At 41.3% G+C, this 12,986-nt stretch overlaps 1 pseudogene; it reads left to right on the top strand.

Annotated features, from left to right (window-relative positions):
* The first annotated feature begins 2,502 nt into the window (after positions 1-2,502).
* On the top strand, positions 2,503-3,364 carry LOC127190072 (glyceraldehyde-3-phosphate dehydrogenase-like; annotated as a pseudogene).
* The last annotated feature ends 9,622 nt before the right edge of the window (positions 3,365-12,986 follow it).

The raw sequence follows: 12,986 nt of genomic DNA, 5'->3' as shown, positions 1-12,986 counted from the left end.
CCTGGCATTAACTTCTATCACTAGGGAAACATGCTGTCCAATGTCTCCACTCCATATCTGTCGCTTTTCCCTCTGGCGCCTAATATATAATCTATGGAGGAACATTCTGAGACTCTGACATATGAAGATCTACGTATAAACTTACAGTAATGTGGAGCATCCACTGAGGACTCAAGCCTGCAGCCATCTTTGCTACAGTGTGTGTGTGTGTGTGTGTGTGTGTGTGTGTGTGTGTGTGTGTGTGTGTGTGTGCATGTATTTAGGCATATGTGTATGGATATATTGTACCTATGTAGATGTACATATGAAGGATAGAGGTCTACATTGGATGTCTTCCTCCATCACTCTCCACCTTACTTTTTGATACAGGATCTCTCACTGAACTTAGGGCTCATTGGTTGGACTAGACTAGCTGGTCAGCAAGCCCCAGGGCGCCTCACAAGATCAACCGCCACTGCCTGCCTCCAATCCGTGGTTACAGGCACATGGTGCTATGCATGGCTCTTTATGTGGATTCCAGAATCTGAACTCAGGTCTTCATCCTCAAGTGCCACGTACATTTCCAACTGAGCCGTTTTCCCACCTTATAATGGCTTTAAATACCTATCCTTTGCTTATAGCCCCTCCTTCTTCGTTTATCCACTTTTCTCTTCTTTTTATTTATTTCACTGCCTTCACTATAGACTCCTGAGATCTTACTTTGTTCAGTGGGTTGCTTCTTTCTATGTTCAAATTTTCCCAGATGTGACAAACTGGAAGCCACCCCAGCGGGTTCCTACCGTCCTTTGAGCAGGCTCTATCACTATTTATGAGAACATCTCTACTCTCTGGTGTGGCAGTGTATTCCCACCAGCCTCTTTTTCAGTGTTTAAATAAAAAATGTATCCAAAGTATAAAACTCCTCCACTTCAAGTAAGCTGGCAGTCACACTCTCAGAACATTTTTTGTGTAAAGTAAACTAAATATTTTATTATAGACTGACTTACAATTTTGTTTTTAAATAAAGGAACTGACATTTTTTATGATTGTGTGTATTTACATGTTCTCCTTCTCATGACAATAAAATAAAAAAAAAACCTTCTACATATAAATGTCTGTTTATAACATTCAAACCACTAATAATTGGCCCTATTATCACTTCTGTATGTGTTGCTGAGCCATCGGGACCACTGCAGCTGAACTCACCTTTTTCCATCTTTTGGTTCTTTCTCTTTATCTCAGAAAGATGCGGCTGTGGTAACCCACAGCAGCTGACTGAGTCAGCACCATCATCATGACATCTGCTGAGAAACAAAGTTCACAGTGGGGGAAACACAAGCTTAGCTTTGGAAAGAGGAGTGAGCTTGATCACTGGTTCTACCACTTGTTAAATGCAAGGACTTGGACACAGTGTTATCTTCTTTGGTCTTCTGTTTTGCTTTGTTTTTCTCATCTTACACCATGATATACACCTCAAAGATATGTTGTATGGCCAGGCCTGAGACTTTAAAATCTCCCAACTCAGACCCTAATGCATTACTTTTTCCTCTCCTAATCGTAGCATTATGCTGTTCTAATATGGTTTCCCTTCTCATAACCCCTTTAAACTGTTGCCTATGGAAATCTAAAAGAAAACTTTTAAATTATCTGACAGGGATGCTGTTCACTGAAGCCTACCTATTGTAACAGGGATGCTGGTGGTCATGTAGGGAATTGCCAAGCTCATTCCCTGGCACAGGCCAAAATCAGAACATAAGAACAAATTGCAGAGAAAGGAAAAGTAGCAGCCTTATCCCTTTGGGATGGGGGAGGCCAATGTTGGAAGTCCAATACACAAACGCTAGCTCGAATATTTCAAAGAGCCCTGGGTCCTCCCTTCTCTCCTATTGGTCCTGTTTAGAAACCAATACCCACCATCTTTCCATCATTTCTCTTTGCAATGTCTTCTGGGAAGAAGAAGCCTCCATCTCAGGGAACCTTCCTTCTCTTTCCTTGGCTACCTGTGTCCCTCTAACTCTCCACCATAGTCTCTGCTTCTATCTTAACGTACCAGGGTTCCCTGGCATGCATGAGATGCCTCTTGAGTCCAGCTTCTCCTCCCTTCCTTTTTTCCCTTAGAGTGAAGTGGTGTGATCAGAAGGGTAAACGGCACTTGGCTGGCTAAGCATTTGACAGAATTTACCCCCCAGAGAACTATGCATATAAGATAGTTTCATTGCCTATAAATTCCTGCTTCCTACCAAAATCCCACATCAAACATTTTATATCAAGGAGAAATATATTCCAAATAATATTGGACACAAGACAAGAATTCCTGTTATCTCTGCTCTGTTTAAAATAGTTCAAAAACGGCTCTCTGCTTCCCCCTGTTCCAGAGACAGTCCCATCTTCTTGTGCAGTGCCAGCTTCATCCTTTGACATAGTGGTAAAGGTCAGAGTAAATGGATTTGACCATGTGGGATGCCTGGTTATCAAGGCCAGCTTCTTATCTGGTAAAGTGGAGATTTTTGCCATAGCCTCTTCATTGGCCTCAACAACATGGTCTATACGTTCCAGTATGACTTTACCCATGGCAAGTTTGACAGCACAGTCAAGGCTGAGAACAGGAAGCTTGTAATCAACGGGAAGCCCATCACCATCTTCCAGGAGCAAGAGCCTGCTAAGATCAAATGAGGTGATGCTAGTGCTGAGTATGTTGTACAATCATCTACTGATGCCTTCACCACCATGGAGAAGGCCTGGGCCCGCTTGAAGGGTGGGGTCAAAAAGGTCATCATCTCCGCCCTTTCTGCTAATGTCCCATGTTTGTGATGGGTGTGAACCAGGAGAAGTATGACAACTCACTCAAGATTGTCAGCAACGCTTCCTGCACCACCAACTGCTTAGCGCCCCTAGCCAAGGTCATCCAGGACCATTTTGGCATTGTAGAAAGACTCATGACCACAGACCATGCCATCACTGCTACCCAGAAGCCTGTGGATGGACTTTATGGAAAAATGTGCTATGGTGGCCATGGGGCTGCATCCACTGGTGCTGCCAAGGCTGTGGGCAAGGTCATTCCAAGCTGAACAGGAGCCTTACTGGCATGGCTTTCTGTGTTCCTACCCCAAAATGTCCATCTTGGATCTGACATGCATACTGGAGAAACCTGCCAAGTATGATGACATCAAGAATGTGGTAAAGCAGCATCCAAAGGCCCATACAGGACATCCTGGGCTACACTGAGGACCAAGTTGTCTCCTGCAGCTTTAACAGTGACTCCTACTCTTCCACCTTTGATGCTGGGGCTGACAACTTTGTAAAGCTCATTTCCTGGTATGACAATGAATATGGCTACAGGAACAGGTTGGTAGACTTCATGACCTATAGGGCCTCCAAGGAGTAAGAAGACCTGGACCACCCTCCCCAGTAATGACATGAGAGCAAGAAAGAGAGATGCCTGTGGTACTGAGGAGTCTCTGTTCAAACTCAGCCCCTGACACTGAGCATCTCCCCCCAACAGTTTCCATCCTAGACCTGAGAATGATGGGAGGAACCCAGGGAACCCTAGTCTCTTGAATACTATCAATAAAGTTCACTGCACCTAAAAAAAAAAGGTAATTCAAAAATAATTTTAAAATCCTATTGGTTTCCCAAAAAAGTGAATGAAATATTAGCATTAGTTAGAAAAGGTAAAACTTACTGTTTTCAGATCATAGTACTATCCACATAGAAAATCAGCAAAACTATTCAAATGTAGAGTTTAGCAAAAGTTGCAGTATTATAAATTTACAAAACTAATATTCCTATGTATCAGTGATGATAACCTTGAAAATAAGATGGCACTTATAATAGTAACAGAATAATGTAACTAGACTACATATTTCCCTATGAGAATGCATATAAACTTTATTGTGTTAAAAATAACAATATCCTATTGAAGAACATAAAGGAAGGTCAGTGTAAATGGAGAGTTCTCAATGGTTGTTATACAAAATGACCTTTCAGAGAAAAGGTGTCAGGGTTTCTCAAATTAATCTACATGTTCAAAGAATCTCATCAAATTTCCAAGGTGATATTTTAAAGGTAAAAATCTTGTTGTTGTTGTTGTTGTTGTTGTTGTTGTTTTATGCCTGTGGTTGTTTTGCCCAAATGCATATCTGTGCACCACATGCCTGGCTGGTGCCTGTGGCAGCCAGAAGAGGGCATCAAATTCCCTGGAACTGATGTTACAGACAGTTGTTAACTGCCATGTGCGTGCTGAGAATTGAACCTAAGTCCTCTTGCAGAATGCTCTTAGCCACTGAGTCCTCTCTCCGGCCCCCTATTCTAATACGGGTATAGAAAATAGCTAAGGCCATTCCAAAATAGATAAGGAGAAAGTGGAGACTCACCCAAATAGGCATGAAGATGTGACAGAGCTATGAAAACAACCTGGTTTCAGAATCAGGAAGACCCATAAACCACTGGACAGAGTAGTTCTTACAATCAGAACAACACAGAAACAAGAAATGCACAGAAGCCTGGTGCAATGAGGAAATAGTGGGCTCAAAACTGTGATAGGAACCAGGCATGGTGCCTCACACCTTTCATCTCAACATCTGAGAGGCAGAGACAAGCAAATCTCTGTGAGTTCAAGGCCAACCTAGTCTACATAGTGGGTTCCCGGCCATCCAGGATTGTATAGTAAGACTCTGTCTTTCTTAAAAATGAAATGGAAATTTTGGTAGAAAAGAAATTGTGATGATAAGGTTAAGCATGTGGACCTCCTAACTCAAAGAAGATGTCCTTCACATTCGCTAGAGACATGAATGTCAGAAGCTCATGTATTGAGAGAATGTAAAGGAACCATAGAGAAACTAGAATGCTTACATGAGATTTAAAGAAAATGTAGGGCATTTTCACAGGATTAATTTAATTTGGAAAAAAAAAACCAACACAAGGAAACAAATTGCTGGGTTTGGAGCAAAATATTTATAACATAAAAAACAGCAAGAATTTAACGTGTATAATATGATATGCAAGGAGGCTGCTGAAAATCAGTAAAAGACAAAACACAAAACTAGATTTTTTTTAAGTTGTAAAGTATGAAACAGACAATTCCCAAATAACTACTGAGAACATTATGAAATGCTCAAACCCTTCCATAAACAAAAATTTGGAATAAAATAAGATTATTAGGGTGTAAAAAAGTAAGTTGGGATGATTTCAGGGACAGTAGAGTGTAAGAAGCTGAGAAATTTGGCATGCTATGGAGGGCACAGGAAATTGGCACAGCCATTCTAGAATGGAAAGTATCCTCTTTTTCTTCCAAGTCTCTTCTAAATCTGTGTGGCACAGAAATTCTTGCACATTTCTTAAGAGCAAAAGCATGAGGTCACTGGCTATGGTGTAACATGTGACGGCAGGTCTTCAGGACAATCCATGTGTCCATCTACAGGGAACAGTAAAATACAGTGGATGCAGTAGTCATTGTCAAGGTCTGGGGGTCAGGAATCCTGAGGAGTTAGCGTCTAATAGATAGAGGTCCAGTTTTGAAAAACGTAAATTCTAGAAACAGATGGCCATAGTAGGTGCTGAAGCAAGTGAACGTGCCCCATACTCAAACCTCTACACCAAAAATGGCAAAAAAAAAAAAAAAAAATGTAATTTTTTTGAGACAGGGTCTCACTATGTACCTCTGGATGGCCTACAACTCTTCATATAGACCAGTCTTGCCTAGAACTCACAAAAATTCACCTGCCTCAGCCTCCCGAGTGCTAGAATTAAAAGCATACACAACCACATTAAATTTATATTGTAAGATTTTTATTTTGGCTACTTTATCACACCACTTTTTAAGATTTTAAAAAATAGAGTCCACACTATAGAGTAACTTACAAGAGTTAAAAGTAGAGAGTTAGTTATAATTATACCAACATAAATCTTAAAAACAGGATTGAATGATGAATTTTAAAAAAACAGAACATGTTCTAAAACTTGATATTTTACTAAACCACATTTCAAATGATTTGTTATCAGCACATTAGCTTGGAAACTTACTGGGGCTAGGGGGCCAGGAATAGAGACTGAAGGACAAGGGTGAAAAATAACAAAATGAGAAAGGTGTTTCATGGACCGATGACAAATGACAACAAGGTATTATGAACAGAGAACTTTTCACTTTCAACTGAAAAGAACCTGCATCACACCATTAAAACCCTCTGAAAGAATAGAAAGTTTATCGTTTGTTATTTCCTTCCTTGGAGTGAAATGAGCTAAAGCAGATTTTATTCTTAACATTCTAGATCTTTGGTGTATTCTGACAAGTGGTGATTTACACTCTGGCTACACACATTGCAAATTCATCTATGTTTTATGAGCTTTTAAATATCTCCAGTGATCTCTCATTACCACAAATTTCTTCTTCACTCTTTTTTCCTTCATTCCTTGTGCAGCCTGACTAAGGAGTAGGCCAGACGAGAGTTACCTGGGGTACAACTATTTAAGAGGTGCAAAAAATATCACTAGAATTACAACAAGTTGGGAAAATTATTTTTCCTAGCACTGTTATTACAGTAAGCACTTTGTGAGGGCAGGAAGAACCCAGTGATAAATTGTATGGGGTGGGGCTGTGTGTGGCCCCTTTCCCAGGGAAATGTATGTATAATATTAGGAGGCTTCTTAACACTCAAGGCCACAGAACACAATGCAGAGCTAGCCACAACTCCAACAGCCGTGCGTGGTGGCCCTATATAAGCTGTCTCCTCAAGAAAAACCCTTAACCATTTCAGTGAACAAATACCCCCACTTAATCCACTTGATCACAGTGCAACACAGTGCTCTTGCTGTTCATATTGAATAATCCATCTTTAGGACTGCAGAGGAATTTAGGGAGGGGGACAACGGGGTTAGGAAGATGCTGAACTGGTTGCTTTTGTTAAATGTGGCCTAAAATAGACATAGAATGTGGGTCCAGATGTTCAAGACTGACCCCCACCAGTAAGTCACCTGCCCTTATCTGGTTTTGCTTCCAAGTAAGAAAAGACAGCATTTCAGAAGTCCCTTCGTGTCCAAAGTTTAAGGCTGTGACTCTCTTTGGCAGGTATTTGGTGACCACCCATGCCTTTCCTCTGATCAGCCTACCTTAGTAGGTTGTAAGAGGTAGAAATGGTGGGTGAGGGTCACTGTTGGTTCCATTTGCTAAGGAAGCAAAGCTGCTGGCTGGCCATGCCAAAATTCAGTAGTCTGTACAGCACCATTTAAAAGGGTAGTTGGAGAAGAAAGAGCAGTGCTGGCTTTTTTGGGGTGGGAGGTGGGGTTTGGGGGTTGGAACAAGGTTTCTTCTAGCTCAAGATGACCTGAACTTCTAGCTAAGTAACCAACAGTGACCTTGAACTTCTGATCTACATGTCTCCATTCTCCCAGTTCCTAAGATTGCAGATGTGTGCCACCATGCCTGGCTCACAGTGCTTTGTTTTTTTATCTTAATTACTAACAAAAGGAAATGGGGATCATAAATCTGGAAGGTAATTTGGTGACTGCATCTCAGGCAACCCATAATTCTGTAGCCGAAGCTCTCCACTCACTCAACGCACTGACTCAACTTAATCTGAAGCATAAAGCGGGCATCTAAAAGCATGCTTTCTGCTTGCCGCAGAATTAATGGGGTTACAACTGTATTTTCACACCTGGATCAGCAGCTTTCCTTAATATACCATTTTTTTTCTCTTACTCCACATATTAAGCTGTTTAATAACCTGTGTAATGCATTGAAACAGTTTGCAATACTATGCTCACTAACTCTTCAGAATGACTTAATAGTTGAAACACAAAGCTTTAAAAAACAACAACAAGACATCCGGTCTGATAACATCCTTTGGTTTCATTCCCTACTGAATAAATTTGAGTGGCAGGTACAGGAGACACTTTATGGTGCTGAGTCTGCTGCCACTGGGGTCTAGTGGTGGTGTGGTTTCTTAGAGGGGAAAAAAAGGTTGAGCTAAGAGTGGGGCATGCAGAAAAGTCAGCAGTCATCTCAAAATAGACACTGGCACCCAATTCCAAAGATCCCTACAGTTTTTGAGCTTCATTTGTTCATGACCCCTTAGTCAATACCAGCTTCTTGAAAATCATAATAAGTTATAATGTTTGTAAAGGCATAGAAGCACTAACCTACACATTTTTCACACCATTTTCTCACTCACTCTCAAGAGCCCTCTGAAGGTTCCTTTATCCTCGGAATTCAGAGCAGAAACTGTGACATACCTTCCCTAAGGTCACAAGGGCAGATGGAACTCAGCCCAGACCTTCAGGAAGAAAAAGTCTGTCTCCATTTTTCTGACCCTGAAGTGTGCTCCCAATTATATTCAGTGCTTGTTCCAAGCTGTCGCTGTGACCCATCGGCTGCCAGGTTTTAGTGGTAAAGATCCCCATGGTGCAACCACTTACATCTTCCCGGTGAAACAGCATGGTCTGCTTTAGAGGGTTCCTTTTCATCAACTTCGAAGGACAGAGCTAGCCTAGAGGAGGAGCTATTCTCAAGGTGATGACTGACAGCAGCAACACACGTGTTTCTGTAGCTTTCCCAACGGAGCTGAGACAGGTTCTCATAATTTACATGCTCCATTTGAAATCTAGATGCTGAAGCACCAGAATTATACATCTGTTCCCTTGACTTTTTAACCAAAGAGTGCTAGTTTATTGCTAAGCTTAAGGATAAAAGAAGCAAGAAATGAAAGTTGGGTTGAGCTTTTTTTTTTTTTTTTCCAAGTTTCCTCCTCACTAAGTACAATCAGATGTTGGATCCTCGGCCTGACATGGGGTGGATGCTTGGTTTATCAGCTCGGTTTTTTGTTTTGTTTTGTTTTGTTTTTTAGGCAACGCTTTTCATCACAAGAGAAAAATGAAAGGCCCTATACAAATATCTTCAGTTAAATGCATCAAACAGCCCCAATATTATGGTGCCAGGAAAATAAATAAATAAAACGGGAAAGATATCTAAACTGATTTATGAGGTTTTGTGGGGAAACAACTGTCCTTTCATCTCTGAATACACAGTTTATCTTTGACCCTGGAGTACTCACTGTAATTCTGGGCACAGGGCACCTACTCAGAAATAATCTATCCAAGACCCCAGGAGCTACATCATGAGCCAGAGATCAAACGCCTTTTACTTTCCTTCTGGTCCAAGATGAAGACTGTGGGCCTATTATATTTTAATACGCAAATAAAGAATCCATCAGGGGAATCTGCTGCCTCAGCAAACACTTTCATCCAAAAGAACAAATTATTTGTGACATTAGATCCAGTCAGTGTTTCTATCCAGGATCAGAAAGATGGAGAGATGGGATGGGGCAGTTATGAGGGCACATGTATGAGTTATTGGTTTGACTTGTCTTTCATAAAGAAAACATCAGAAGACTCTTGTCTTCATCTTCATCCTTGACTCCAAAATTATGTGTGTGTCTCTATGAGATTTAGGCTACAAGAATCTTCCCACACTTTCCCCACACTTTCTCTATTGGACAAGAGCATCTTTTCTTCTAGGCCACAGACTTACTGGGGCTGAAGGTACAACACCCTGAGATCCTCCAGGACTCCCCTCTGAACAATCAGCCCAGCAACAGATTAGATGTACGTGGCTGGTGTGTGTGTAGTTGGTTGGTTTGGTTTGGGGCTTGTGGGTCTGTGGGCTTGTTTGTTGTTTTGTTTGTTTGTTTGTGTTCCAGGAAATATAAGAAGATACTGGGACATCTAGAAAAAGTGGTTGTGGCATACTGTAATGGGCAACAAGTATATATCTACCTGGCTTGAGAGGATCTTCTGGTCTCCAGCACCCTCGCCTCTATCTGGTGTTGCCATCTTCCTGGTCAAGATTGATTCCAGAATTGTAACGGCCTGACCGATTAAAGCTTTCCCGGAGTTTATAATTGTGGCAAGAGCAGGAGTTCAGTATTCTCGGGGGTTAATACTACTAAATATGATGCTCAGATGGAAGCTGGTCTGCAATGACAGAGATGGAGGACTGTGACAAAGAAGATGTGGCAGTCGAACAGAAATCCTGGAGAGACTAGTGTCGTGGGTCCAACTGTCGCTGGGTCTAAGATGTTTCTTTATCTTTCTTGAGAATCATTTGCAAATTCTTCTGTAACTTGCAGGAAATTCATATATTCTAAAAATAATTCTTTTTTTTTTTTCCCTCTAAGCTTGAGAAGTCTAGGATGCTATAAGCAGAGCTTAATATGCCATTCTGATTAGAGGGTAGAAAACTGGACAAATACAGACAGTAAATGTCCAGCACGTGGGGCTGCAGACAGGAGCAAGCGCTCTTGTAGGAACTGGCCTGATGGCCATTTGTGGTGCATTGTGTCAAAGACTGTAGCTATGGCCTGTGTCCTTAAACTCTAGATTTAAAAGTAATGGACTAACGTATATGTTGGAGTAAAATTTCACAACAGCCTAACATTAAGGTTGTAGTGTGGTTATCATCACCTGCCATTAGCCAAATTTATAATGAAAATCCAGAGCAAAAAGCAGATCATGTGCAGTTTGGTGCAGAATGATCATAAAAATATTTTAAGTTAAGCCGGGCGTGGTGGCGCACTCCTTTAATCCCAGCACTCGGGAGGCAGAGGCAGGCGGATCGCTGTGAGTTCAAGGCCAGCCTGGTCTACAAAGCGAGTCCAGGACAGCCAAGGCTACACAGAGAAACTCTGTCTCAAAAAAACAACAACAACAAAAAAAATTAAAGTTGTGGACAAGGTACTGTGTATAATTTGATGCAGAAAGATCATAGAAATATTTAAAGTGTGGACAAGGTATTGTATATGTAAACAATATAATGTAGTTATTAAACACTTAGGGCTATTAAAGAAAAGATATACACTTCGATGGAACAATAGAAAGTTATCTTTAATGCAAGACCCCATCCATTAAAGTTTCCAAGTTATAAAAATGCAAAATCATTTGAAAATGTGAGTGAAAGAAGAGAGCCTTCTAAGCATCCTGCTCTAACAGGGCAACTTAAGGAAGTATTTTCCCTTGTTAAAACTGCACAGGCATTCAAAGGATGCTTCGTTGCTGGTCCAAGAGGGCCCAGCTCATCTCAAGACAGCAATGGAACTGTATACTATCTACATGGTTTGGGGTTTGCAGAAATATAAAATACAAGAGTGACACAGTCATAGAGGCTTATAACAAGGTTTCGGAAAACCACTGATGAGATTAAGTAGTGTGTGTCAGAGCTGGGCTCTCTACAGGGAGGCCCCGAAGTACAACATGTGATACTTTGGGTTGAAGCCTAAATTTCAGTGGAGACACAGGCTGTAGGAAATTACATAAATGTAGGCTAAGGAAAGCTACAAGCTCCAAGCAGAGCCAGCTCTTGTGTGGAACTACATATGCTGAAAATGCCAAGGCCATAAGGCTGGGGCTACCCAAGACTGTCATAGGGTTAGAGCTAGGGTTAGGGTTGGGTTAGTGTTAAGGTTAGTATTAGGGTTAGTAGAGTTTGGTTAGGGTTAGTTGGGTTAGGGTTAGGGTTAGGGTTTGGTTAGAGTTAAGGTTAGGGTTTGTTTAGAGTTAGGGTTAGGACTAGAGTTAGGGTGGAGTTCACATCAGACACCATCCCTCCTGGATACTGGATGCAGCAATTCAGGGTATGTATGTCGTGCTGGGCTTTTGTGTGGCTTTAGTCTGCTTTGCGATGTTTACTTAGCCCCATTGTATATTGGAAGCATGCAACTTTTCCTTTTCCTTTTACAGAGGCTCAACTGATCAGGGTTTTCCTTCAGTAGCAGCAGAAGCTTCCATTCCTGGATGGTGTTGGTACAATTAAGACTGTGGAGCAGTGGTTTTCAACCTTCCTGTGCTACAGCTCTTTAATGCAGTTCCTAGTGTTGTGATGGCTCCCAACCATAAAATTATTTTCATTGCTACTTCACAACTGTAATTTAGCTACAGTTGTGAATTATAACGTAAATATCTGGTATTTCCAATGGTCTTAGTGACCCCTGTGAGAAGGTCGGTCAACCCCCAAAGGAGTCGTGACCCACAGGTTGAGAACCGCTGCTATAGAGTCTCTTGACTTTGAACTAAAGGCATTTTTGTATTCTGAGTTAACCGTGAGTCTATGCTGGATGTGCGCTTCAGGGTATGTGTGTCCTGCTGGGCTTTTGTGTGGCTTTAGTCTGCTTTGTGATGTTTATTCAGCACCATTGTATACTGGAAGCATGCAACTTTTCCTTTTCCTTTTACAGGAGTAGAATGCTATGGTTTGGTTCCAAAATGTCTCCCATAAGCTCATGTATTTTGATACCTGATCTCCAACTGGTGGCACTTTTTTCCAAGGCTGTGGAAACTTTAGGAGAGACCCAGCAAGAGGAACTCGGTGACTGAGGGAAGACCGTCATTATCCCTGGCTGTTTCCTGTCTTGTTGTCAGCTTTCTTGGTCAATACCATGTAAGAAGCCACTGCTACGCTCTCCCACTAATGAGCCACTTATGTCATTACACCTGCCCCACCATAATCAACTGAAATCCACCAGAATCATGAGCCAAAATAAATCCCCCTCTCTTAAGTCACATCTACCATGTATTTTGCCGTAGTGATGAAACAAAGTAACTAATATAGATAGTATGAAATGTTTGTTTTATCTTTATGGCTAATGCTGTTCATTTTTCTTTGTATTTTATAATTAAACGTATTTTAATTGCTTCTGAAAATCATAAAAAGTAAAAAAATGGTTATAATAGAGATGAAATTTCATCTTAAGCTTATGATATAAAATGAGGAACAATTTCACTAAACATTAGACATATTACATTGACTGACATTAGCCAATGGTAGTAGACCACCACTGTTTACCAAATATTGACTATCTTCCCCTTCCCCCTTTCCCACATCCTTTGGAGACTTCCCCTCCACCTCTTCTCCTATCCCACCTCAACCCCCCCACCAGGAGTTTGGACCTGGCCATGGCTTGCTTTAGAGAAAAGCATGAATATCATCCTGATATCCTAATATCATCAAACAGAGCTTAAGTCAT

Source organism: Acomys russatus, chromosome 5 (genome assembly GCF_903995435.1).
Source record: "Acomys russatus chromosome 5, mAcoRus1.1, whole genome shotgun sequence".
NCBI lineage: Eukaryota > Metazoa > Chordata > Mammalia > Rodentia > Muridae > Acomys > Acomys russatus.
Note: the sequence above shows the minus strand (reverse complement) of the source record. Positions and strands in the feature narration are given on the sequence as shown.